Here is a 26,710-nt window from a genome sequence, read left to right as displayed (position 1 = left end):
TGGGCAGAGAATGAGTGAGGAAGGGGCCCCATGCCCAGACGAGCGGCCAGCAGGGTGACCATGGGGGATGGGAGAGAATCAGCATGAGTTTTGGGTTCTGTCACAGAAGACAGAGCAAGAGTGGGTGGATGAGAGGCCCAGAAATGGAACCATGTGGGTGAACCATGTGGTGATGGGAGACAAATGTCGGGCCATAGGGAAATGCAACAGGAGGTGGTGGGTGGGCAGACGGAGTCCACGCCACCGCGTGACAGAAGTGGGGTGAATACGTGAAGGCTTAACGCTTTCCCTTTATTCAAAAGGGGTCTGCTGAACATGGCATCTCTTCATGAAAACCTCTTTTAGTCTTGGTTGGCAGCGGTATAAGCAAAGACAGGCACGAGGAGAGAGTCATCTGTCCCCAAACCCATTTTGGGTGGGGACAAATGCCATTCGGCAACTTACTCCTGACCTATTTAGATTAACTAGCAATAAAATCTGGAGCTCCAGGAACTCAGAGGCAGGAATAGAATTTCTTCCCCTGACTGTATGAGGAGCTTAGGGGATTCCAAACCATCCTTTTCCAAGCTGAATGCCTTAGTTTCCTTCTCTGTAGAATAACGTGTAATATGCACTTGACTCATGGAGTTATTGTAAAGAGAGGTGATAGGTAAAGTGCTTAGCCTAATGTCTGACACATAGTAAGTGCTCAATAAAACATTACAAATATTATCTAAGCTTCCTTTCACTAATATTCCGATATTCTATGAATTCTGTCAAAACTAGCTCGATCTCCCTCCTAAGCAGGACTGCGAATGCCCTCAAACTGCGAGCAAAGTTCAGGTCGGATGAGACATGCCTGCCCAGCTCACAGTGTTTTCTCTGCTGCCAGCAATGGCCTCATGCTACACAAAGTGGACCCTAATGAGCCTCCCACCCACCTTGCACAGTCCAGAGATCTGACTCAAGTGAGACAATTAACTTCTTTCTCTCGGGATTTTGAAATTTGGGAGAGACATGGAGACTGGGGGTTAATGGAGCTGAGTCAGGAAGAAGACACCCCCCACACACACACACACACACTCACGCACACACTCACTCCAGATGCTGAGCCCCTGGCTCCTGGCCCTGCTATTATCTAGGTGCTTACCTCTCCGGCAATTCCATCAACATCCCATGTAAACATCCTTTCTGTTTACATGAGCCAGAGTACATCTCCATTGCTTGCAAACACAGGACAGGCCCACGATGGATATAGTCACATTATTTGGAAACAAGACCCATATTTTCCATAATAGTTTTGAAGTATTCTTGACATCCCCCCAGAATGATTAAAACCCAGGATACAAGACCTTCATGCAATAAGGTAATAGAGAGGTAGCTCCACCACTCTACATTACAAAAGTACCACGTTATTTGATTCACGGGAGAGCCAAGTTCCTGAGAGTGGATTTTAATGCTTTTGACTTCTCCCATGTTTCAGAGTCCAGAGAATGGTGCTGAGGTTTCTGTGAAATCTCCAAATAACCCTTTGTACTAGAATGCCACCAATAAGTGGATAAGATTTTTAATCAAGTCATCACCCAGGAGAGAAAGGAGCTGAAGGAGGAAACAGAGAAGACTAATTATGTCCCTGACAATTCAAAGCCTACAAGAGGGGAGCAAAATTTCAAAACCATTTCATTGCCTCAAAACCCCTAAAGTCTTTTAGAAGCCTTCTGCCCATGGGGCCCAAGGTTTCCAGTTCTTGTGACTATGATGAATGGATGCTGAAAGGTACTGAAAGGTAGAGGAATGTTCTGGCAATTCAGTCCAGAGACTCAAAAGAAAATCCTGTCATCATTTTGTGGTCTAATGAGTTCAAAAGGAAACCCCGGAAGCAGAGTCTGATCTCTTTGTAATACAACGAAGCCCAGGCGAGGCCAAACGAGGCGGAGGAGGTTTTTTTTTTTGTTTTTTTTTTTTTTTAGCAGAGGTGGTGGAGAAGGAAGGGGCTATCTTCTAGTTTGTCAGGAGAGGCTCTTCTCCTGAGACGGGAGTGGAGCTGGGTAACTGGCAACAACAGAGTGTGACGCACCTAGGTAAGGTATAACTAAGACCAGTGGGTGGCCCAGGAAAGTTCTGATGTTGCAGTAGGATTTATGCCTTGCAACATGGCTGGGAATGAGCAGGGCAGATGGGGAGGGGTGGATAACAACATGTGGTTGACCCTATAACAGGAAGAGTCATTCGAAACACTGTTTGCTAACAGGTAAGTGGGTGCTTACAGTAATGCTTTTGGAGCCCAGAAGTCTGCTGCCCCTACTTTAAGGGATGAGTTACTCACAGAGTTCTAAATGATATGTGATGTGTTTCGACATTTTTTTTTTAAATGTAAATGTTTATATAAAAAGTACAAATAGCTGGGTTGAGAGGAGGATTTCCGCTAATCCAAACTGTGCTTCCACAAAATCAGCCTATCTGTGACTGTGCGCCTGGGAGCGGACCACCTCATGGGAGGGACCATAATTATGTAGACAGAGCTCAAGGGATCTGGTTCATCTTTTAGGGCTGGTCTTGCAATACGTTATTCTAGTTCAGTGGTGGCCATATTGTATGTGCTTAAGACCTGGCACAGCTAAGGACCATGAAACAACAGAACAGGGTCATGAATTATATTGAAAATAGGAAAAGTAGGGAGAGGATTCTTTTTAGTGGAAAAAATTGGGGGGGGGGGCGCTTTTTGAAAACCCACGTAAATTTAAATTAGGATGGTCACTTGGACTAAAGAATGCTTTGGGTTTAGTTTGAATTTAGGGCTTATTAACAAGCTTTGGTTTATCTGGGAACAAGGAAACGTGGAAAGAGCAATATAAAAGTATCAGCTGCTCCACAGGAGATGCTGAGCCGGACCAGTTATGTCTCGTGGATTTCCACACTGCATAAATTATCAAAATACTAGATGACCAGTGAGATCGCAAGTGGAACTTGACCATAGAAAGTGGTGAGAACATATTTTAAAACATAGAAGCATACAACTCAATAGAATAGAAAACAAATAACTCAATTAAAAAATGGACAAGGAACCTATATAGACATTTTGCCAAAGAAGACATACAGATGGCCAACAGGTACACGAAAAGGTGATCAACATCACTAATCATCAGGGAAAAGCAAATCAGAACCACAATGAGATGTCATCTCCTACATTAGGATGTCTATCAAAAAGGCAAGAGATAACAAATGCTGGACAGAATGTGGAGAAAAGGGAGCACTTGTGCCCTGTTGGTGGGATGTAAGCTGTTGCAGCCACTCTGGAACACAGTATGGAGATTCCTCAAGAAATTAAAAATAGAACTCCCATACGAACCAGCATTTCTAGTTCTGAGTATATATTCAAAGGAAATTATCTCAAAGAGATGGCTGTCCGCCAATTCACTGCAGCATTATTCACAATAGCCAAGGTATGGAAACAACCTAAGTTTGCCAATGGATAAATGGATAAAGAAAACATGGTGTTTATGTATATGTATACATACACACGTGCACAATGGAATCTTATTCAGCTTTAAAGAAGAAGGAAATCCTGTCATTTGCAATAACATGGTAGAAACGGGAGCATGTTACTCTAAGTGAAGCCAGACAGAGAAAGACAAATACTGCATGGTGTTACTTATATGAGCAATCTAAAACACACACAAAAATTGAACTTATAGATAACAAAATAGACAAGTAGTCGCCAGGGGCGCCGGGGGGAAATAGGAGAGGTTGGTAAAGGGTACGGACTTGCAGTTATAGACGAATAAGGTCTGAGGATCTAAAGTATAACATGGTGACTCTAGTTGATAACACTGGATTGTATGATTGAAAGTTGCTGAAATAATAGAACTTAAATGTTCTCACACACACACACAAAGTAACTATGTAAGGTGATGGATGTGTTCATTAATTTGATGGGGAATCCTTTCACAATGTATGTCAAATTATCACATTGAATACTTTAAATACCTTTTATTGTTTTATTCTAAAAATGTTTGAAACATATAAATTTTATTTGTCAATTAAGCTGGGGGGGGGACAAAATAAAACCATATAGGGAGATGAGTAACACTGCCAGTGAACAGACTCCTCCACGTGTTAAAAATAAAAGCATTTCCAAGAGCAATTCTTTCATGCCGGTGTGAACTCAAGTCAAGTGGAGGCATCGATGGCCAGCAAGGAATCCAGGCTGGACTGCAGCCTCCTACACTGGCCCAAAATGAGTCTGTTTTCCACACTCCCACGCTTCCAAGAGGAGTGGGGTGGGAGGACGCAGCAGTGATGGTAAAGGTACCCGGAAGGAAGGAAGGCGGCTTCTGTGCATTCACACTGGCAGATGCAGCTGTGATGTCTATGTGTTTCAATGGACTCCAGACACACAGAGGAAGTCAGCACTTGGCTGAGGCACGACTGGGAACAGTGTGTGTCGTGGGGTTTGTTCGGCATGCCCAACTCAATACACTAGTGTTGCTGGCCCTTTGTCGTTACACATGCATTAACATTCATCAAGTGATTCTTTTTTAAATTGCCCTTCCTGTGAACAAATGGCCCATTAAAGTAAGGTATCAGCTAATGCTGATAATGGATGAGAAGAGGTCTTAGAAAGGGGTCTTTTGTTCAAATAAGAAGTGAATGCTGAATTTGGCAGCAGGTCAGACATATGGAATCAACAAGTTCATTTACAGGGATTAGGGAGAGTAGAAAATATAATTTATGGGTGTTCCGGCCAGGGCAAAAGCCATAGTGTATGGAGGAATTTTTAATAATGTAGTGATATTTACAGATTGGTACATTCTCAAAGGTCTTGGGACCTAACCCTTAAGAATCGCACTAGATCGTCAGCTCTAAGAGGGCAAAATTTCCTCCTGTACAGAATCCCAATGCCTGCAGTGGTGCCTGGCACACCGGAGGCAGAGAGACAGGAAGCAGCCACAAAATGTAGCACCTACTAGTTCATAATGAAGAATTTGGATATTGATGGAAGTGCAATGGGAAAACTTAGACCATGTTCACACAGGGGAGTGATATGATTTCTGTTTTAAAAGGTCACTGGTTGTTACCTGGAGAACGGATGATAGGAAGAGCACTGGTAGGAGGAGGAAGACCGAGTACCCCTGTGGAGAAGTCTTGGAATAGACTTCCAAGTCTTGGAATAGACCAAGTGAAGGATCACGGTAGCCTAGGTTTGGGGTTGTTTATCAGTTCAAGATAAATTGGAGACCAGAGCCAACAGGGTTACTGATGAATGGGTACAGAATTGAGAAAAGAGGAATCAGGCATAAGGTGAGCGACAGGATGCTGAATGGGGGCGCCATTTACTGATGGGCAATACAGACGAAGGAACTGGTTTAGGGGAGGAGAATCCAGTTCCGCTGGGACATGTGAAGTTTGAGTAAGTATTAGCCACTGGGTGGAGATGTCAACTAGACATCAATTACATGGCTGAAAGTATCTGATCCTGGAACTCTGAGAGGGAAATAGGGTTGGAGATTTTAACTTGAGGAGGCATACATGAATGCCTGAAGCCTATTCTCCGAAATTAAAAGTGGAAAAAGTTTTAGCCAAGATAGGAGAGCATAAAAGCATTCAGTTCTGCTCCGTTATAAGAGAAAATGGATTATCCTTATGGGCAAAAGGGAGAAATCTAAATTGTCATCGTCCTAAGACATGCAAGTCCCTCCTACACGTGTTGTCCTATCCTAATAAACGTAAACCTCAAAAAAGTGGACAGGATTTTTTTTTTTTTTTAATGTAGGGAATGTTGGCTACTAAGGCTCTCATTTTCTTGATTCATTTAAATATACGAGGTTTGACAATTAAGTTCGCAAACTCGTTGCACCAATGTTGCTAACCTTTTCTGATATCAGAGGGATTATTCATTATGAATTTGTACCAACTGGACAAACAGCTAACAAGTTTACTATTTGGAAGTGCTGAAAAGGCTGCATGAAAAACTTAGACGACCTAAAATTTTCACCAACAATTCATGGCTCTTGCATCACGACAATGCACCAGCTCACACAGCACTGTCTGTGAGGCAATTTTTAGCTGATAAACAAATAACTGTATTAGAACACCCTACCTACTCACCTGATCTGGCCCCCAATGACTTCTTTCTTTACCCGAAGATAAAGGAAACATTGAAAGGAAGACATTTTGAAGACATTCAGGACATCAAGGGTAATACAACGACAACTCTGATGGCCGTTCCAGAAAGAGTTCCAAAATTTCTGTGAAGGGTGGACTAGGCACTGGCGTCGGAGCATAGCTTCCCAAGGGGAGTACTTCGAAGGTGACCATAGTGATATTCAGCCATGAGGTATACAGCACTTTTTCTAGAATGAGTTTACTAACTTAATTGCCCAACCTCATATTTGAGACTCATTATGTCTCCAATAAGGCAAGGTTGGTTGGAGGGATACCCAGAAAGAAGGAAATAGAGACAGACTTTTAAAATAACTTATAGACAGAAGTATTTGATGCTTAGGAAAGAAAGGAAGAAATATGAAAAATGAAAGTTGCTTCTTCTCGGGCAGGAAAATTTCATACATCTGGCTGTCTTACAAACCACGTGTGCCATGAGGAAGTAATGTACATGATAGGGAATAGAGTCAATAATATTGCGATAGCATGGTACAGGGTCAGATGGTTGCTGGATTTATGGTGATCAGTCCTTTAGGTCTATAAATGTTGAATAACTATGGTGTACACCTGAAACTAACATATTGTATGTTATCTGTATTTTAATAAAAAGGTTTTTATTTTTTTTTAAAGTGTGGCACAAGAATATCAAGTGGAACTTACCTCCTCAAATGGAAATTACTACAGGGAAAGAGCCTACATCTTTCTTCAGAATGGGAGGCTAGTATTGTCTGTTACTTGGCTTACGGATCTAAAAGAATTTAAGAAATGTGAGCAAGGACAGAAAGGAAAATCAAGAGAAGCCCTGTGCTAAATTAACCACTAGACTCAGGTTGGGGTGGGGATGGCACACATCACTGAATTCACAGAGAAAGATCCCAGTCACTGATGCTACACTTGCCCTGATTTCTGGAATCCAGAACATTCTGTCCACCTTACCTCACTCCCTGTGATATTATGGGATAGCAAAGTGAGCACACATGAAAAAAATCTGTGGTGTTTACGTATAAGATGTAAGATGTGGATTGTGTGGCAATATACAGATTCAATGCAATTACTATCAAACTACCAAGGACATTTTTCACAGAAATAGAACACATAATCCTAAAATTTATGTGGAACCATAAAAGCCTCGGCAATCTTGAGAAATAAGAACAAAACTGAAGGTATCACGATACCGGACATCAAATTATACTACAAGGATACAGTAATCAAAACAGCATGGTACTGGCATAAAAACAGACATATGGATCAATGGAACAGAACAGAGAGCCCAGAAATAAATGCATGCCTATATGGTCATTTAATCTACAACAACGGAAGCAAGAATGTACGTTGGGGTAAATACAGTCTATTCAATAAATGGTGCTGGAAAACCTGGACAGACACATGCAAAAAAATAAAGTTGAACAACCTCCTTACACCATATACAAGAATAAATTCGAAATGGATTAAAGACTTAAATGTAAGGTCTGAAACCATGAAACTTCTAGAAGAAAACATAGGAAGAAAGTTTACAGACATTACCCAGAGTAATAGTTTTACTGATATATCCCCTTGGGCAAGGGAAGTAAGAGAAAAAATAAACATATGGGATTATGACAAACTAAAAAGATTTTTCACAGCTAAGGAAACCATCAATAAAACAAAAAGAGAGCCTACTGAATGGGAGAACATATTTGCCAATGATATATCCATAAGGGGTTAATATCCCAAATTTATAAAAATCTCAGTCAACTCAATACCAAAAACACAAACTAATTAAAAAATGGGCAGAGGACATGAAGAGACATTTTTCTAAAGAGGACATACAGATGGCAAACAGACATATGAAAAAAATGCTCAACTTCACTAATCATTAGAGAAATACAAATAAAAACCACAATGAGATAACACTTCACTCTGGTCAGAATAGCTATCATCAATAAATCAACAAACAAGTGCTGGCGCGGATGTGGAGAAAAGGGAACGCTTGTGCACTGATGGTGGGATTGCAGATTGGTGCAGCCACTATGGAAAACAGTATGGAGGTATGTCAAAAAATTGAAAATGGAACTACCTTATGACCCAGCAATTCCACTCCTAGGTATCTATCTGGAGATATCCAAAATGCTAATTCGAAAAAATCTATGCACCCCTATGTTTACTGCAGCACTATTAACAACAGCCAAGACATGGTAACAACCAAAATGCCCATCAATAGACGACTGGATTAAGAAACTGTGGTACATTTATACAATGGAGTATTATTACACAGCCATAAAGAAGAACGAAATCTTAACCATTTGCAACAATATGGATGGACCTAGCGAACATTATGTTAAGTGAAATAAGTCAGACAGAGAAAGACAAATATCATATGATCTCACTTACATGTGGAATCTAAAGAATAGAATAAATGAACGAACTAATCAGAAACAGTCTGAGACATAGAGGAAAAACTGAGGGTTGCTAGGTGTGGGGGGTATAAGAGGAAAGGTGAGGGGATTCGAAAGCACAATTGGTAACCACAAGATGGCCATGGGGCTACGAAAGTCAATTTGGGGAATGTAACCAATAATGTTGCAAAGATTTGGTAGGGTATCCGATGGACACTAGTCTTATTAGGGAGACCACCTCAGGGATGAAGTAGATGCCTGATCACTGCACTGTACACCTGAAGCTGAAGCTGAATAATAATGAATGTCAACTGTAATTTTATTTATATATATATATATATATATATATATATATATATATATATATATATTCACAAGAAGTGGAGTACAGCATAAGGACTAGAAACAGTGGAAATGTAATGACTGCATGCAGTGTCAGACGGGTAGTAAATTGGGGTGGGGGGTTATCACTGTGTGAGGGGTATAAATGATAAATGTCTAACTATTACAGTGTTTTGTACACATGAAACTAATCAAAAAATTTAAAAAGAGAAAAGAAATGTGGATTGTGTTATAGGGGGACGAGGGGTGGGGACAGTGATGGAGCTGTCATGAGGGGCTCAGCAGCCACATATTAGCCTGTGTTAATTCCCAGTTATGGGTCTGCTTTCTTGCAGATATATATTTGAGCCTGAAATTTCCTGACAGACAGCGGTATCAGTGTCTTTTCAGAGATGATACCCTGCCTCTGAAAGGAGGAGACAATTTCACCTGCAGTAATCAGCTGAAAAGATAGAATATAACTGAGGATTCTTACAACTTATGTGAATAATTATCTTAAGGCTCAGGATGATATGCTTTTAATTAACATTTGCTACGTAGAAAGGCACAGAAGCCTCCCCCCAAACAAACCCACACATTAGCACACACAACAATGGTAAAGAGTCGAATTTTTGTTGTTAGAAAGGAAAGAAACAGATAATCCTTTTTTTCTTTAAACTCAATTAAAATACTGGGACCGTACGTAGTCCCAAATAATCTTAATAATATATAACATATTCGATTTGAGTGAGGCACTTGATGAAATTGTATATTCCGGTCAGAAAGGAAAAAATACTAATATCCTAAAAAGTTTTGAGGTAAAACCCACCAAGTTTAGATATTATAAAGAAGAGGGTACGGGATATCATTTTCTAAAGGTGAAGAAAGGTTTTACTATTTAGTATCAGTAAGATGGAATCCCCTATTCAATTGCTTTAGAAAGATCTTCAAACACACACAAAAAACCTGTATGATTGAAGATTGAGTTATTTCAAATGTTTTGCTATCAATATAAAATTTTCCGATATTTCATATGTCCACACTTTTGTGCACAGCCAACAAGTATCAACATAACTGACTTTTTTGCAGCCCCCCATTAAACATTATGAAATTACAATCAGTTCTAGGTTATTGAGATTATTGGCTTGAAAACTTGAATGAAGTAGACCCTAAAATATACATCTGGACCTGAAAATGTTGTCATTAAAATATGCATTTTAAATTTTTTTATTAAAATGCAGTATTATATTAGTTTCAAGTGTAAAAATATGCATTTGTAATATTTAACTAAATTTGTTTTCAAATTTATATTTCTGGGCCGCGGGTGGAGTGCTAATTAACTTCTGACTCCACATCTGGAGTAATAAGAATAGAAGGGGTAGAAAAGGATAGCCAATGTGAAATTCTGTAAATTTATATCCATTTCCAAATTCTCCAGAGGTAAAATAATTTTCTGCTAGAATCATAATACACCTAAACAATCTCCCAATTTGATAAAAATCTCCCCCAAACTTTGTCAGTGTGAGCCTGAACCAGAAACCTTCATTTCTCATATAATGGCACTTGTAATCAAGAGAACGTTGAGTGCCACTTTGAAAGTGGCAGGTACACAAACGAGAGAGCCTCTTACACTGGATGTGTGGGGTTGTTCTGACTCTACACACCACAGTGTAACGGTGTGTTTACCAGGGAAGGGAGCTCAGCGGGCAGGTCCCTTTCACTCTTGGTACTGCCCCTTCCATTCTCCTGCTACCCCCCATCCAGTAGCAATGAAAGAGCCATGGAAATTGGAAGTAACTCCTATAAGGGAAGACCACTTCTCTAATAAAATAGAAGGGGTGAAATCTGAATCAAGTCTCGAGTTTAGTTCATCATCATGTACCAATATTAACTTATTAGTTTTGGCATATGATCCATGGTAACCTAAGATGTTTACATTAGGGGGAATGAGTGAAGGATGTACAGGAAATCTCTGTACCATCTCCGCAACTTTTCTCGAAATCTAAAACTGCTCTAAAATGAAAACTGTATCTGAAAACTATTGGCGTTCCAAAAGAATCAACAGACCTTAGTGCAAAAAGAAAGCTTAATTCCTTTTTGGTATGTTTTCTTTCTGGTGATTCCCTAAAATAACAGAAATAGCCACCATGGATTATAGAAAATTATAAAATATACACAAGTAAAAACTAAATATCAAAACATCACATTTCTACCACCTAGAAATCAACTGTTACTACCCTAGGGCGTATTCTCTTTCTGGCTCTTTTCCTAACACACACACACACACACACACACACACACTGAGATCTTACGGTACACACCATCCTACAGCCTTTTTTTTCTTAAGACAGTGATTTCTTCTTTTCCATTTCAGTAAATTTTCATGTCATCTCCTACTTTTACAGTATTCAAATTTCCCCCAAAATGTCCTTACAGCTTCTTTGTTCAAACCGGTATCCAACTCGGGATGATAGCACATGATTGTTGTATCTTGTAAGGACGGTCACGTGCTTCTTAATGGTGGGGATGCATTCTGAGCAACGTGTCATTAAGCAATCTCAGCACCGTGCCCGGTCCATCTCTGACCAAAACGCCACCGCGTGGCACATGACTGCATTTTTACAGACAGCAGTTTCCCCCACCAATCGTGGGGGAACACACCAGGCCAGTGGACCTGTAGGATGTCTTAGACACTAGAACTGTGTGACTACTACCTTCCCGTGATGCTTTTCTTGTGCTTCTATCCTCTGTATTTCCTAGAAACTAAACTATCTACCTGAAGGCTTGATGGATTAATGTTAAACACTATTTTCCAGAAAATAATTACAAATGATGTTGTGTAATTGTGGTCAATTACATCAAAAAGACATATAACATCAGGCTGTTCCACCATTGGTGAATTGATGATTGGCTGCCAGATTTAGGAGGATAATAATCTTTCCCCTCTATTGTACCATTATGTTTTCCTTTTGAGACCAGAAAGTAATGTGGCATCAGTGTCATTTGGCAGTATAACAAATTTCCGTTTCTCTGATAGCTACATAGCCAGTGATTTTCATACCAATTAATAATACGAAAATTAAAAAAATGAAAGACAAAAAAAATAAACCAACAAAAAAATAATAATACTTGCCTGACTCAGTAAGTTCATTGACATTCATGAAATTATTTTTACATTTTTTTCTATTATTATTAGCTGGCTTCCTGTAGTAAAGGAAAACATTCCCTCATCATTTGGTTTTATATGGTTAGCCTGAAACACCGTTCCTACAGAAAAGACAGGAGAAATGCTGGCTGAAGCACTTAAAAGATTTTACGAAGCATTAAGGGATAACAAAAGAGAGGTAAATGCTGAAAGTATTACAAATATAAAATAGAAACTTGCTTTGGCTTACAAAGATGGAGATAGGTATCCAGAGGACTGGTACAACTTCAAGGTCACCTTGTCTTATTCCCTGGGCTGCTAGGTCCTGGCTTACTTCCATGTGGATGGTCCCATTTCAACTCCTCCAGGCTTAGCACCTGCAGGGATCTCCCCTTCTGTTGCTCACGCCAGGCTTGCCCTCTCTATCTCTATCTTCTGTCTAAGAGTCTGGCCTCTTCCCCAAGAATGATCTCTCCCTTTAAAGGGGTCACCCGCCCCCTATCCTGTCACCTCCCCCCGACCCTGCCACCTCCTAACTAAGATGGCAGTGTATTCCATTTTTATAGACACATCACCATGGCCATTTCTAAATATACTACGATAACCACAGCCTCCAATAACCAGGAATTACGCAGAAGACCGGGACTCATTTCCTTGTGCCTTCCTTAACAGAATGGTGGAAGAGGTCCTGGAGTCACATGATTTCCCCTGGAACATAAAACTATTACCCGCTGCAATAAGAAACAGGACGTAATGCAGTTTGCTTCTAACACAGGCATTCGTCCTGTCTGCTCCAATCAGCCTCATAAAAGGTTTCTCCTAGGTTTTTACCTCCTCTTTTTCATTTAAAAAAAGGGCCTCGCTTTGCCAACCTCTCTGCAGGTGCAGTCAAGATGGATGTAATGGAAGGATTTACTGTTTGCAATTCCCGTGGCACATCACAATGACTCTGAACGAGGTGGCCAGTATTTTCAGGCTGCAAGCTGTTTCAAACATAGGCCACACCGAAACCTGTCCATCGTGTCATAACCTCTCAAGGTGATACCATCATAGGCATAATTTATTCCTGTTCATTATTAAAATCACAGGGAGATAAGTCTAAATGGTATAAAGGAGCACAGGAAAGCAAATAGTAATACTCATCATCCAACATATAAAGTGAGGGGGTGATCTTTCCATCAAATACGTCTACTCCGGAAGGGAAAGCACCTGTCCGTATCCCCAGGATACATTAAATTATGAAAAAAAACATGAAAATGGGAAGACAAACTCTCAAATCCCAGACAGGGGACATGGGGACATATATCTTAAGACAAATACAAAGTGAATACTAAATGGGCTTCAGAAGGTGTTATGTACTCTGGGATTTTGTCAATGCCGTTGGTACACCACCTCATTACATTCAGCACACGTGGACTCTTCGGAGTGGAAGGTCCCTGGTAATGATCTAGTCCATCATATTACATTCTCACAAATTTAGTTCAAATGCCAGAGGTGAATATATAGTCACAAGGAGAAAATGGCCTGTAAAAGTAAACACCAGGGTAAAATCAAGTGACAAGTCGCCAGTTTGGAAAAGGAAGTCCCATGAATGCTTAAGCCGTCATCACATGAGGTGACATGTGTGAGAGAGCATTTGAAAGTGGCAGTTACACAAATGGGAGAGGTTCATACCCCGGGTGCCGGTGAGGGGTTCTGACCTGTACCACTGGAGTTGTTCTCACTCTCCACCCATTGGTCAGCCCACTCCCTCTCTGGAACATTTCTTCTCGCCCACCTTTGTTCTCTTCTCCCCACTGAGATGTGTGCAGCAAAGAACAGGTGTGAGCAGTGTGTGTGCAGACAAGACTTTGGGGGGGGGGGGTCACCCACATTGTACACCTGTATCTGTGAACCGATACAGGTAATCGTTTTTAAAAGTGCTGGCTAATATAATATTCTACAACTAGACTTAAATAAAAATAACGAAGTTAAAAAAATAAAACTGAATAATAATGAGTGCTTAGTCAAATGGGGTGTCTGGTACCTGGGAGCTCCAGGAGACGCCCCAAGAGACGCCACGGGCTCTCCCCTTAGAGGCCTGCTGCTGGAGTCCATTTAAATGCTCATTTCCAGTCAAGAACTATGGGTTAAGGACCATGTTAGCACCATGAGCCAGTGAGGGAGGTACTGCTTCTGGGCGTTTACAGGCCTGGGCTTCCCACCGAATATACTGGAAAGGGGTGAAGCACATCTTGGCGACTCAGGGCTCCCTAACCATCAGTGACAGGTGGGTCCCAGCTTTCTCCTCAGAGCCACTCTATAAGGAATAAAACGGGAGGGGAGGGTCCCTTAAACTTCACAGCCATTTGCTCCTTTGTCTGTTAAAGTCCCTCCCCACAGAGATGGGTTTGACACAGAACGAAACATCTGCCCAGGTGAGAAATTTAGTGGCACAGTGAGAACCCCCTCTCACGAATTTCACTATACGTATGGGCAGAGGTTTCAATACTTCCATCACCCACCCCTGGATTCAGGTAGAAAAACAGAAAGCAGCCCTGCAGTGGGCCCCGTGGGGTGCTGCCCAGCTGGCCCTTCAGGAACCAGCCATCATTTCCGCAGCTGTCGGGAGTGTTGGCGGTGGAAAGCTCACAGCTGAGGCCTTCTCCTGGAGCTGCGCTGGGCGGAAGCAAGCTGTCTCATCCAAGGCTATGCCCCTTCCCTGGGGCACAGCTGCATCCAATGATCGGTCAATGTAGGGGGAGAAGGCCTGGTCCCTTTGCCTCAGGGGACTTCTCTGAAGGGCCATCCAAGCCCCTCCTAGGCGGTGAAAGCCAGATTAGAGTGAGTGTAAGAGAAAGGGGGAGGGGAGGAATTGGACAAGTCTTCTGTAAAGCTTTGCTGCAAATCAGGAGAAAAGATGTGGAGGACACTGTGGAAAAGATGGCAGAGAAAATGGGTTCAAGCAGAGAGTTAAGATGAGAAAAATAACAGATATCTGTAGGCTCTAGAGATGGATCCGATGGAGAGAAAGAAAAAGAAGATGAGAGAAGAGGGGAACTGACAGAATGGTGCCATGAGTGGCCCAGAGGAGATGGGATCTAGAGGTAGAGGGCCTGGCTTTGGGTGGAGGAGGGGAAGCAGGTGGTGTAGGTGGGCAGACAGGCTGTGGTGGCCTCGCCAGTGGACACTGCATGTTCGGGCCTCGTTAGCACGTCTACTGCTAGTGCAGATATACGCCGGAGGTCGCAGCCTTTCCACCTTGAATATTTCGGCCTCGTGTATCCTGGGCTCATTGAATCATCCAAGAGAGTCCATCTTTGTCTGAGAGACGAAGATGCCTAGTTGTTTCAGCCTGGCGCTGTCATACCCCGTTTCCTTCTCTGTGCCCCACTTACTCTGTGCCCACATGGTACTTCTGTGCGTTACAATGCCGCTTCATTCCTAGAGCTGCGCATGTGGGAGAGAACAAGAGCTGGTCATGGAAGCCACAGGATATTCCTACCCTGCAACCGTTTATCTGTCCGTGTGAATGCACAGCCCGGCTTCTGGGGTTTGTGCATTTGGCCCCTGGACTTGGTCATTGTCCATCCTCTCAGGAAAGAAGGACCCACTCTCTAATGCTGGCCACGCCATGCTTCTGAACACCACTCATCACAGCAGACGCCTTGGCCTACCCGGACACAGACATGCATGTCTCCTACATGTGTCATGTGTGAAGAAGACGGTTCTTTTTCTCCAACATTTGGGAGCAATGAACCATCTTCTGAGGGGGTTGGCCTGGCAAAAACGACCCCTATTAAATATTAAATAGCAAAACTCACAGAGTGGGAGTCTAAAACACCTTGGCTTTCCTGCCCAAATCTCATTCATCCTCCAAGACAGAGCATAAATTCTCGTCCTCTCCAGGAAAGCCTCCTCCACTGTTTCAGGCTAACTGACTTTCTCCTTCTGCTGAGCACACATGGAACTCCCTGTCTACTGCCCGCAATAGTGTGTCAACACGTTATCACACAGTGTTTCATACAACCACCTGTCACATATGTCAGTCTCCTTAAATGGATCAAAAGCCGCTTGAGGGCAGAAGTCATGTGCCATACATTTTGCTCCCATTTCTCGAAGCTCAGCGACGTTCCAGGGTTGGTCCTCTGGAGCAGGAGCCCAGGGCAGTCATTTCCCACTTGCCAGTGCCTCTCTCAGGTGCCAACATGGCATGCCAGGTCCACAGCCCTCGCTCTCTGGCCTCACTTTCTGAACTGCTGCCAGCTGAAAACCTGGCTCCTCACTCCATTCTCTTGGGTCATTTGGCCACCACTTTTGATATCCTGTAACTGGCTGTTCCCTTCGAATGAATCTCTCTGCACGTGTCCCTTCCTTTCTGCTGCCACTCCTGCTACCGCTCCCTCCACTCCGTGGATCAGTCATATACGTAGGGGCCCTCCCCCAGCTCCTGTGGCCCCAGGACCCATGCACCCAGGGCAGACCCCTTCCCTCGGGCCTGGGAGTACTTGGGATGACTGAGGTCTGCCGTGTGCTGGGAGAAAGGGGGACAGAATAAGCAGAGGTTCCTTTCTTGCTTTGGCTTTTATGTTGTTTTGTTTGTTTTTCTCCAAGCTGTGTGACTCCATGAACCTTTTCAACCGGGAGAATATTTCTCTATTTGCCCAGCATACTTCCATTTTATGGTTTACTTAAAAGTCATGCTGAAAAAGTCATTGTGGGTACGAGGTAGGAAGTAATCCTCGCTCCAGGGGACAGATGGAATGACCCACTGGGATTCTGCCATGGCCGTTCCCAAGAGGGAAAGTGGCAGAATGTATTTGTCTGAAGTGAATTTCCGTAAACCTGGGCTCACAGCCAGGCTGCAGAGCTAGCCCCATTAGTAACGCGGTGGAAGTGCGTGCCTGCTCCAAGTCCTCGCTCAGGGAAAACGCAAAACACCTTCCCTTGAATTTTCCATTTTGCTCAGGCATCAAACAAGGAAGGAAACAGGAGGTCAGCCATTTTAAACAGTGGGAGAAGCCTGGGAACCCTGACGGAGCTGTGGCTTTGAGAAAGTCAGCGCCAGAGGCCAACAAATTTCTCATTCTCTGTGATGATATTTATTCTTTCACACACACACACACACACTATATACATAGAGAGAGAGAGGAAATTCCTAGACAATATCACTTTAAGAAATTACATCTTTCTTCATTAATTCAACAAACAGACTCTGAATAACTATCTGTGCCTAACCGGGAATTAGGTCCATCGGGGAAGAAAATTGCAGAGGGAGAAGAATTGAGAAACCAAGTAGAGGCTGAAGCTCGAAAGCCTCGTAAGAGTGACAGGTCGGGTAGGGAGGCAGGTGAGCAGGGTCCCAGGCCTACTTCCTGGGGTTGGCCCCATCTCCAGGAAGAGCCCCCACCTCGCAGGTCAGGCTTTCCCACCACGAAAGAAATGGGATCTTCTTGTCAAGTCAAACACTCACTAACGCCTTTTTCCTGGAGAGTTTTCCTTTGCTGAGACTCAGATGTAAGGGAACAAACAGAGGCAGCCTTATCTTCTCGTGAGTAAGCCCGGCGGAGATGCAGAAAGCAACGCAAAGGGGATTCGGGGATGTTTTCCACTCCATTGGAACTCCTGGAGTGAAAATGAATCCTTCTGCAATATGGCGACATGTCTCAAGAGCCTCATCTCCGTTCCTGCCCTTGTAGCTCTAGGGTTGCTCTGAAGGTAACCACCAGTGATGTCCCATAACGTTCAGTGCACAGTACAACAGGGAAACATGAAAACAAGCGAAATGGGCACAATAAGGAAAGGGCACGCTGTGCTGCGCCCCTGTGATAGAATCGTACTCAGTCTTTAAAGATCCCTCTTCGAAGTACTTTCATCAGTGTACATTTTTGGTGAGATGAAGTTACATTAAAAAACAGAATCACAAGTTTATAAGCCTTCTATTCATGTAAAAACGCAATGCGACAGACACTTAAGTATACTTTATGTGCTTTACTGTATGTATATCTCAAAAACGTTTAAAATGTGTAAAGATAGTACGATACAGATTCAGAAGAGTGGCTAGCAGTATTTCAAGTCATGTTTCCTTTTTATGTTTTTCAACATTTCCCTGCTTGTCCAGAATGAACATGGCCTCTGCCTCCCTTTCTCACCTGGTCTGGGCCATTCAGCCCCTCAGACTCCCTAGACCTGCTGGTCTTCAGATCTTCACAGGCTCCAAGGTCTTTGCATTAATTAGTACTTTCCTCTGTCTGGAATTGCGTCCTTCCTGCCCCTCACTCCTTGCCTTGCTCCCTCTCTTCCCTTGGTTCACCCCTGTTCATCCTTCAGGTCCCGCCTCAAGGCCACTGCCTCACAGGACATCCTTTCTTCCCTTCCCTCCACCTCCCATCCGATTGAGTCCGTTTCGACTCCAAGTTAGTGCTCAGCACAGCCTGTCTTTACATATGGCCTCTGTGATTGTTTATGCATTGTCCAGTAAGATCTGGCTTTCAGAGATGGCTTGATCTCACATCACAGTCGTCCCTCCTTTATCCGTGGTTTCACTTTCCATGCTGTCAGTTACACCCGGTCAACCACAGTCCAAAAATATTAAAAGGAAAATTCCAGAAATAAACAATTCATCAGGTTTAAATTGAGTGACATTCTGAGTAGTGTGATGAAATCTCACGTTGTCCCGCTCCATCTCTCCTGGGACATAAACCATCCCTTTGTCCAGAGTCTCCACGCTGTTCATGCTTCCCCCACCATAAGTCACTTAGTAGCCGTCTTGGTATCAGATCAACTGTTGTGGAATGGCAGTGCTTGTGTTCATTTAACCCTTATTTTACTTACTAATGGCCTCAAAGTGCAAGAGTAGTTGATGCTGATAATTTCAATATACCAAAGAGAAGCCATAAAGTGCTTCCTTTAAGTGAAAACTGGTTTCTTTAGGAAAACACGTGGTGAATATAGGGTTCGGTACTATCTAGTTTCAGGCATCTACTGCAGGGGTCTTGGTAAGTATCTCCTACCCTCTTGGATACAGGGGGACTACTGTATGCTCCTAGCACCCAACATGATGCCTGGTCCTTAAGAAGAGCTCAAAAAGTAACTGGTGAATGAATGAATGAATGGAGAACCTTTGCATTCTGTTATAATTGGTTTGTAAAAGAAATTCAAGCCTTCCAAAAAGGGACAGAGAATGTCTTCCCTCTTCTCTGTCCCTGTCCATTAGGCTGGTGTTGGGGGTGGTGCTGTCTCAACACCCCAGAAGCTTTGTTCTGCCCAAGTCCCGGAAGTGAGGCCCAGAATCGCAGCAGCACAAATCCAACAAACCCCAAAGGGGCATAAATGTGCGGCTGTCCGCAGAGCAGCAGCTCTACGTGTAAAACCATTTGGGTTCAATTCAGTACCTGCCATCCCCTTTCAGGAGCAAGGACATTGAATAGTTTTAAGCTCCCTACAACAGATTATAAACTGTCACAGGAGAGTGGCAGAGCATACTATGGGCGGAAAAGTCTGAAAAGTCTCTAGAATGAAAATAAAGCTGCAGTTAGCCAAGGATCTCATCCAATCCAGTAAAGAAAAGGAAATGAGTGGGGGAAGGGCAGAAAATCTATGTTCTGGAAAGGGAGCAGAGGCGAGAAATGGGGGAGAAAACATGCAGAAGGAAGACAGTTAAAGAAAAATAGTGGAAAATCAAACCAAATGGTGGAATAAAGAGAGTAAAGAGAAAACTAAGGGAGGCCGGGCATGTGCAGCCCAGAGAGAGAGAACAGAGCAGTTGAAACGCCAAGAAATCTGCACCCTCTTCCCTTCTCCAAAACAAACCACCTCTGAGTTCACAGAGATGTGCAGTTACATCCTCAGAAACAAACAGGTCTTCAGCACAAGGAAATCTAGCTCTCTGGGTAACATGCAATCAGGTCAGAGTCTGATTGAAAAGCTAAATACCTCGAGACAAATTTGTTGTGAGCCTCATGTGTTTCGTTTGGGGGAGAGGGAGAAGCAATACAACCATTTTCCTCTTGTGCTTTCAGTGTGCACCGGACGGAGAGGGAGTGGTCAGGAGAAGTAAAACTGAGAAGACTGGCAAAGGATTCCATCAGCGGGCTCCTGGGCCTTGGGGATCCAGCATGCAGGTTATTAATAATAAATACTACACGCTCTTATTTTTTATGATAGCTCCGGGGGAACGCACACGCTCGACAATCATCATCTCTGACCTTATCACATCCCTCCAGTGATAACAAAATACCGAATAGTTGTAAAGTGCTCTATGCTTCACAGAAAGGTTCCCCCGATGTTACTACATTTGACCTTCCAAACAGCTCTGGGTGAGACAGACGGCGTCTCTGTTTGACAAAAGAAAGATGTGACATTCGAAACATTAAATGATTTGCTCACGGTCACTGTTGTGGGTTGAATTGTGTCCCCCAAAAAGGTGTGTTGAAGTCTTAATCCCTGGTAACCTGGGAATGGGACCTTATTTAAAAATAGGAAATAGGGTCTTTGCAGAAGTAATGAAGACGTAAACTAAGATGGGGTCATACTGGAGTAGGGAGGACCCTGAGGTCAATAGGACTGGTCTCTTCATAAAGAGAGAAACAGAGGCAGACACAAAGGGAGCGTTCCATCTGCACACACAGACACACAGAAAGAGGGCAGTCATATGACGACAGCCGCAGAGAGTGCAGAGATGCTGCTTCTAGCCCAGGAACAGCATGCACCGCTGGGAAGCACCAGGACAAATAGCATGGTCCTGCCAACACCTTGATTTTGAAGCCTCCCGAACTGTGAGAGAATGAAACTCTTGTTTTAAGCCACCAGTTTTGGGACTTGGGTTCGGCAGCCCTAGGAAACTACTACAGTCCCTCAGGCACAGAAGAGGGATATGACCGCAATCCTGGTCCCCAGACTGCACTCACGTACCTGAATGCTCTGCCAGGGAGGCTTTAGCACCTCACCAGCCACCCTGCCCCCCAGCCATCCCGGCGGCTGGGCCTCTCTCCTCTTTTCTCCCAGGTCATCAAGCCATTCGCAAAGCTCACAGAGGGCCCAGCACAGGATGCCAGTGTCTCCCTGGCAACACAAACTCTCCCCACCTCTCGGCTCTCCTCCTCAGCAAATCCCACTTCTGTGGGCAGTGATCTCAGTTGTCAGTGAGGAAAAGAAATCTGATATTATGTTGGTAAAACGTTGGTATGAACTAGAAATGTAATGGGGGCATTTACTGGGCACTCTGTGCCCAGAACTTTGTATACATTTCCTTGATCCTAGAACATTCTTACAGGTCCAGGAATCGTCACTATCCCCGTGTTCCACACAGGGGGGCTGAGGCTCAGTGACTTAAGGACAGGTGCCCTGATTGACACAGCTCCTGAGGAGACAGCATGTGAATCCAGGTGCCTTCATCTGAAAGCCTCAACACCCTAATGTCAGATGAGGAGGCCCTCAAGCTTGACTGCCTCACTGCACAGATGAGGAAACTGTCCTTCATCTTTGTCAAGGTCACACCCCAACTTAGTCTTTCACTCCCATCATGAGGGCCAATTTGAACCAGAACGTCTACAGGAGAGATTTGATGACAGCAATCTGGTGGGAAAGAAGAAGGGTTCTTAAAGTTAGGTTTTCAATGAGACAAAACAAATCCAAGTGTCTACAGTCAATAAGAGAGGAGTGATGGAGATTCTGAGGCAGTGGCTACCATCTCCTTCGCCCCTGGCACCATCACTAGGCCACAGATGTAGTTTGTTTAGTCCCCAAAGAGTTAAAAAAAAAATTTATTTTTAATCAGTTGACATCAAAAACTCTGGAGTCATTACCTTCAAATCTTGATTTCTAGCTTTTACTGAAACCATCAGAAGATCTGGCAACAGCAGGCCTGCTTTCTCACGTGCCATCAGTAAGCTGAAGCTGAGACATGGCAGTGCGTTATCTTCACCACTCCCCATTCCCCGCGCAGGGGCCACGGGACAGCTGCCTGTTGTGTCACTCCTGGGGTGCTGCTTTTCTTACATGCAGCCCCCTCACTCTTTGGGACCCCCTGCCTGGCCCATGTAGATATTTCAGTATGTGATCCCTGGTTCAACTTTGTAACGTGTTCCTACCTGAGACAGGTGCTTGTTTTTAAAAGGGGGACAGCCTAGAAGGACAGCACAAACGAATGAAGTGACTAACTATCCTAAGACAGTGTGGCCTCTGGGAAATTATTTTAGGGCAGGAAAGGGGGATGGGTCCCTTAAGAAGAGAAACTTAAAGGACTTAGTTACAGAACAAATAAAAAGAAGTCACATTTGTCATTATACACAGAAAGCATATCAATCCATTATTCCCAGAAGGTGTAAAGTTATAACTAGACCCCAAAATGGCTTAAATACATTCATAGGTCATAAAGACATAGGCAGACACCCAGAGGGAGTCGAGGCAATTCAGGGAGCCTCAGCACACTTAACCGCCTGGATCTCCTCCACGTCCCCGGCTTATCTTTATGCAAAACGGCACTTCGTTTCCAATGAGCAACTCAAAGAGATCTAACTTCCACAGAAATCTCTTTTTCCCACCCCTGACCTATAGCATGGATAGGAGGGGAAAAGTCTTAGTGACCCATGAAGAAGACCGTCTTGGGGAAACAGTCAGCCTAGCACGGTGGAGAACCAGCACTGCAATCGCAGCCAAGCACACGTCCAGGCCTCCCACTAATTAGCCTGATCTTGGCCCATCACTTCCCTGTTGTTCAGGATTGAAATACTCCTGTCAACTCCAAGGGGTTGCCGAGGCCACGCATGGGATCACTTGGCAGACTAAGTTACAGTATCTTGAGTAACTAACCAGCCAAGAGGTAGGTGAAGTAGACTCAGGGAGGAAAACGAGGCATCATGTGTTTTGTTCTGAGTAATCTGGCTCTCGGCGTCAAGGTCCTAAAGGAATTTCTAGCTGTTGACTAACCCAGCAAAGGCAAACCCCAAGGGTGCCATGCCGGCCCCATTCATGAGTCACGATATTCTGACTCATGTTTCAGAGTCGCTCTTTTTTTCCAAGCATTAATGAGCTACTCTGTTTTAGGCCCTGGAGACTTCTGCAGTGATTTGTCTCCTCTACATTTTCTGCCCTGCCAATTCTCCAGAACCCACTGGCATGGGAACTCTTGGACTGCTTTGTCCCTGGAGGATAGACTCGCTCTTGCCTTCCCAGCCCTTGCTCTGCCTGCTTAAAAAATACTCCTCTGTGTCTGCTGGGGATCTGACTTCATCAGGGCTTCTCCAGATGGCTGGGCAGATAGCCACCTGGTTGGGGTGGCAATAACTGTCCTGGGAGCATTTGTGGGGGGCTCTGGGAGGGAAGGCGACAGAATGGGGGATTTCATTCCCTCTTCTGTAACTTCCAAACTGCTCATTGCCTCTCTGCTCAGTGGAGGTGGGGAATTCACAGATGCTTTCTGGACTCACTGATGTCCAGAAGCCGGGCCCTAGAGCAGTCCTTCAGCCAGAATGTCAGCAAAGGGACCACGCTGGACTCAAAGCGCCCAATAGAGTCCTCGCCAATCCCGAGAGCCAACAGCCTGTGCCTGTGAGTCCAGACGCTTTCTGAGATTTGACACTTTGATTATCTAGGCCTCCCTGTTCCACGGAGCTCTTTTCTTTCGGTGGATAAATGAATAAGCTGGCTAATTAATAGGTCTTTAAAAATTATACACATGTTAGGCTTTCACGCTGATGACAGAATCGAAGAGGAAACCAGCAGTTTTATAGGTGCCATGGGGACAGCATTTTACGTGAAAGCATGAGCAATGCTGAGACTGCAGGCAACCTGTCTCTACATTTCAAAGTCAAAAGGTTCACTTTAGGATGATGATGTGTCCTATGTTTATTTCCTAGCACCAGAACTGAGTGATTTTTGCCCCAGCAAATGGCCCTGGCAGGAATGCCCCCTATCCCTGGAAAGTAAAGGACCTGCCACTGACACCCAGGAATTCCTCGGTGACAGGCTAAAACTATATATCATGTCTTAATTTGGGAAGCCTCCTGAAAAGCACTAATTGTGTTCGCCAGATAGTGGGTTCCCTCCCATGAATCAGTGCACTAATTAGCGATGGCATTTGTCAGACGAGCTGTCTTGTGGCAAAGGGGTCTCGAAAGCTGAATTAATTTATCCATTGCCAACCACTAAGGAGGCTTTGCCTTGTAAGACTAATCAACCTGATTTGGTAAGCCTTGTGTCTTGAAGAACTCCTCAGCTGCCTACTTGTTGTCTCTGTGGAATCCAGGGACCTTTTCCCAAGATGGGATTGAACAGCACTGCAAGGGGCATACTACAAAAAGAAACATGGCAAGGCAAGATTGTTTACAACCAGGGTCAAAAGGAGATCCTCCAAAAATGGTTTGAACACAACCCTTGCCCTGAGAGAACTACTAGGGAACAGCTGGCCAAAGAAACTGGCATTCTGGATATAACATTCAGATTTGGTTTAAAACCCACAAGGTAAAACAGAGACAATTGGGATCTGGACGGTCCTTAGGAAAAGATCAAACCCAGGGGCAGGACCAGCATAAGCCCTGGACTCAAGACTATTTACCAAAAGAAGCCAGACAAGACCAGACATCCATCACAAGATCTCCATCCTAGTTTAAGTCTTTGACAGGAACCGATTCCCTGATATTGTAACCAGGAAAGTACTGGCGAAAACAAATAGGCGTTCTGGAATAAAAATTACAAATGCGGTTTCAGAACCAAAGATCTCTGTCCCCAGAGCAGAGCAGAAGTGAGCCCGTGAATTCCTTGTCTGATGGCCCAAGTGGGACACCAGACCTGACAGCTCAGCAGCACCAAATTGACCTGTCCACTCTCTCAGGCTGGTCTCATCATTTTCCTTTCTCCAATTCTTTCAGCAGGAACCAAACATTTCTACCTGCTCTTCTCCTATCCCATGTGTCTTTCAGCCCTTGTGTGAGCCAAGGACCAAGTGTCACGATGGTGCAGCCCACGCAGGCTGTGCAGGAAGAATGCACCCTCTACTCAGATGCTTACAAATTACCTGCCAATACCACTGACTCCGGGAGGGTCCTCTCAATACACTCCTTTCTGGCCCCCAAACCAAGACAAATGCCGGAATCACAAACAACAGACCGGCACAGGCGCACTCAGTTGAAGGACTATTGTCAGCCTCATCCTGAGCACAAAAAACACCAATTGTGGGATCTGGGTCACATGGACTTGTCTTACATTATGCAATGGTGGGATGAGTGCTGCCAGGCTCTGATTGCAGAATGAGATCCTGGAGAAGGGACACGCTGAACCACTATGGCCACAGCACACACAGTCAGCTGGAGAACCGTCTCGTCCCCTCGGTCAATTGCACCAGTACGTAGACATCTCAAGCCTTTAGGTCAACTCCTGCTCCACAGATTTTCAGGAGAACAGTGTCCTGAAAGTTTGAGTCCTGTTCTGATCCACAGAAAAAGGACACTCCAGGTCCCTAACTGTACCTCAGTGAAGATTTTCGGGCTCTGCTCCACATGATGCAAAGCTCACTTTCCGGAGGAGGAAAACAACATCATTCTCAGAACCTGGTCCAGGCTTCCTTTCTTTGGAAGCAGAATCTGTGCGATTTAACGGATGGTGAACAATTAAATCATCCTGTTCAATATAAGACTGATACAGGGGGCAAGAGAAACCACTTGGAAACCCAAATAAAGGTTTTACTCTGTATTATGGGCGGTGGTTACCCTAGGTACTCACTTCTCTGAGCATAGGATTGCTTCCAACCTCCATACTGCCCCCATACCATGGGCACTAGCCAGTGTCCACAGCTGCTGAGTCCTTATCGACAAAAGCATTTTACTGACAAATATGACCTCTTCCCTGTAATCACCACATCCTCCAGTCTGGAAAATCTACAAACTGTAATCGAACCCAGCTAAGAATCGGGAAAAGGGACAACTTGGCACGTCTTTCTCTTCTGGCAAGATGTGAAGGCAAACTTGAAATTAGTTTGTCATAGAGAAAATGAAGGGATGCTATTATTTCCTGGTGATACAAGTGAATGAAAGTGAGCTTTCTCCTGAAGCTCCGAGGGTGTGAAGTGGGAACTAGAAGCTACATTAGTATCCACCACTAAATGAATGAGTAAATCAATTAGGATAAATCATAATACTGAGTACATTTCACTTATTATTTTCTTTCCTTTGACTACGTAAACCATACAAAAAATTACAAGGAAAATATAATATCACTGAATATAGTCACTGAATATAGTCTAATGATATTAATATTTCCACATTTTGGTGAGGTCTGTTATATATACAGAGGGTGCCAAAAAATGTATACACATTTTAAGAAAGGAAAAAACTGTACTAAAATTACACTGATGGTAACCACTTTGAGCACTCCTTGTAATTGCAGAAGTCAAACGTGACTTGTGTTGATCTTTTATTATCAGTATATATTATTACAATTTTAATACAATTTCCCTTTCTTAAAATGTATATACATTTTTGGGCACCCTCTATATTTACATATACAAACACACACACACATATCCACAAAATGCTTCATTTTTTAATAAATGATGTTAACCTAAAACCTGGAATAACCATTCTCATTGTTTTCCCTTCTTCTGAAATGGTAACTCCTAAAAATAGGTTTTGGTGTACGAAGATGCATGTAGGTTTACCTTGGTACAAAAGTGTCCTTGGAAAACATTACTTCTTTGTTCATTTTAAAAAATAAAAAAAAAAAAAGAAGAATTAACCTCCTCACCTCCCTTCTT

At 43.7% G+C, this 26,710-nt stretch overlaps 1 protein-coding gene across 1 annotated transcript in view; it reads right to left on the bottom strand.

Annotated features, from left to right (window-relative positions):
- Nucleotides 1-26,710, bottom strand: part of TMEM178B (transmembrane protein 178B) — a 318,756-nt gene that overhangs the window by 79,467 nt on the left and 212,579 nt on the right. The window lies entirely within an intron of this gene.

This window comes from Rhinolophus hipposideros (genome assembly GCF_964194185.1).
Source record: "Rhinolophus hipposideros genome assembly, chromosome: 25".
Taxonomy (NCBI): Eukaryota; Metazoa; Chordata; class Mammalia; order Chiroptera; family Rhinolophidae; genus Rhinolophus; species Rhinolophus hipposideros.
The sequence above is the reverse complement of the archived record's forward strand: the minus strand, read 5'-3'. Positions and strand labels throughout refer to the sequence as shown.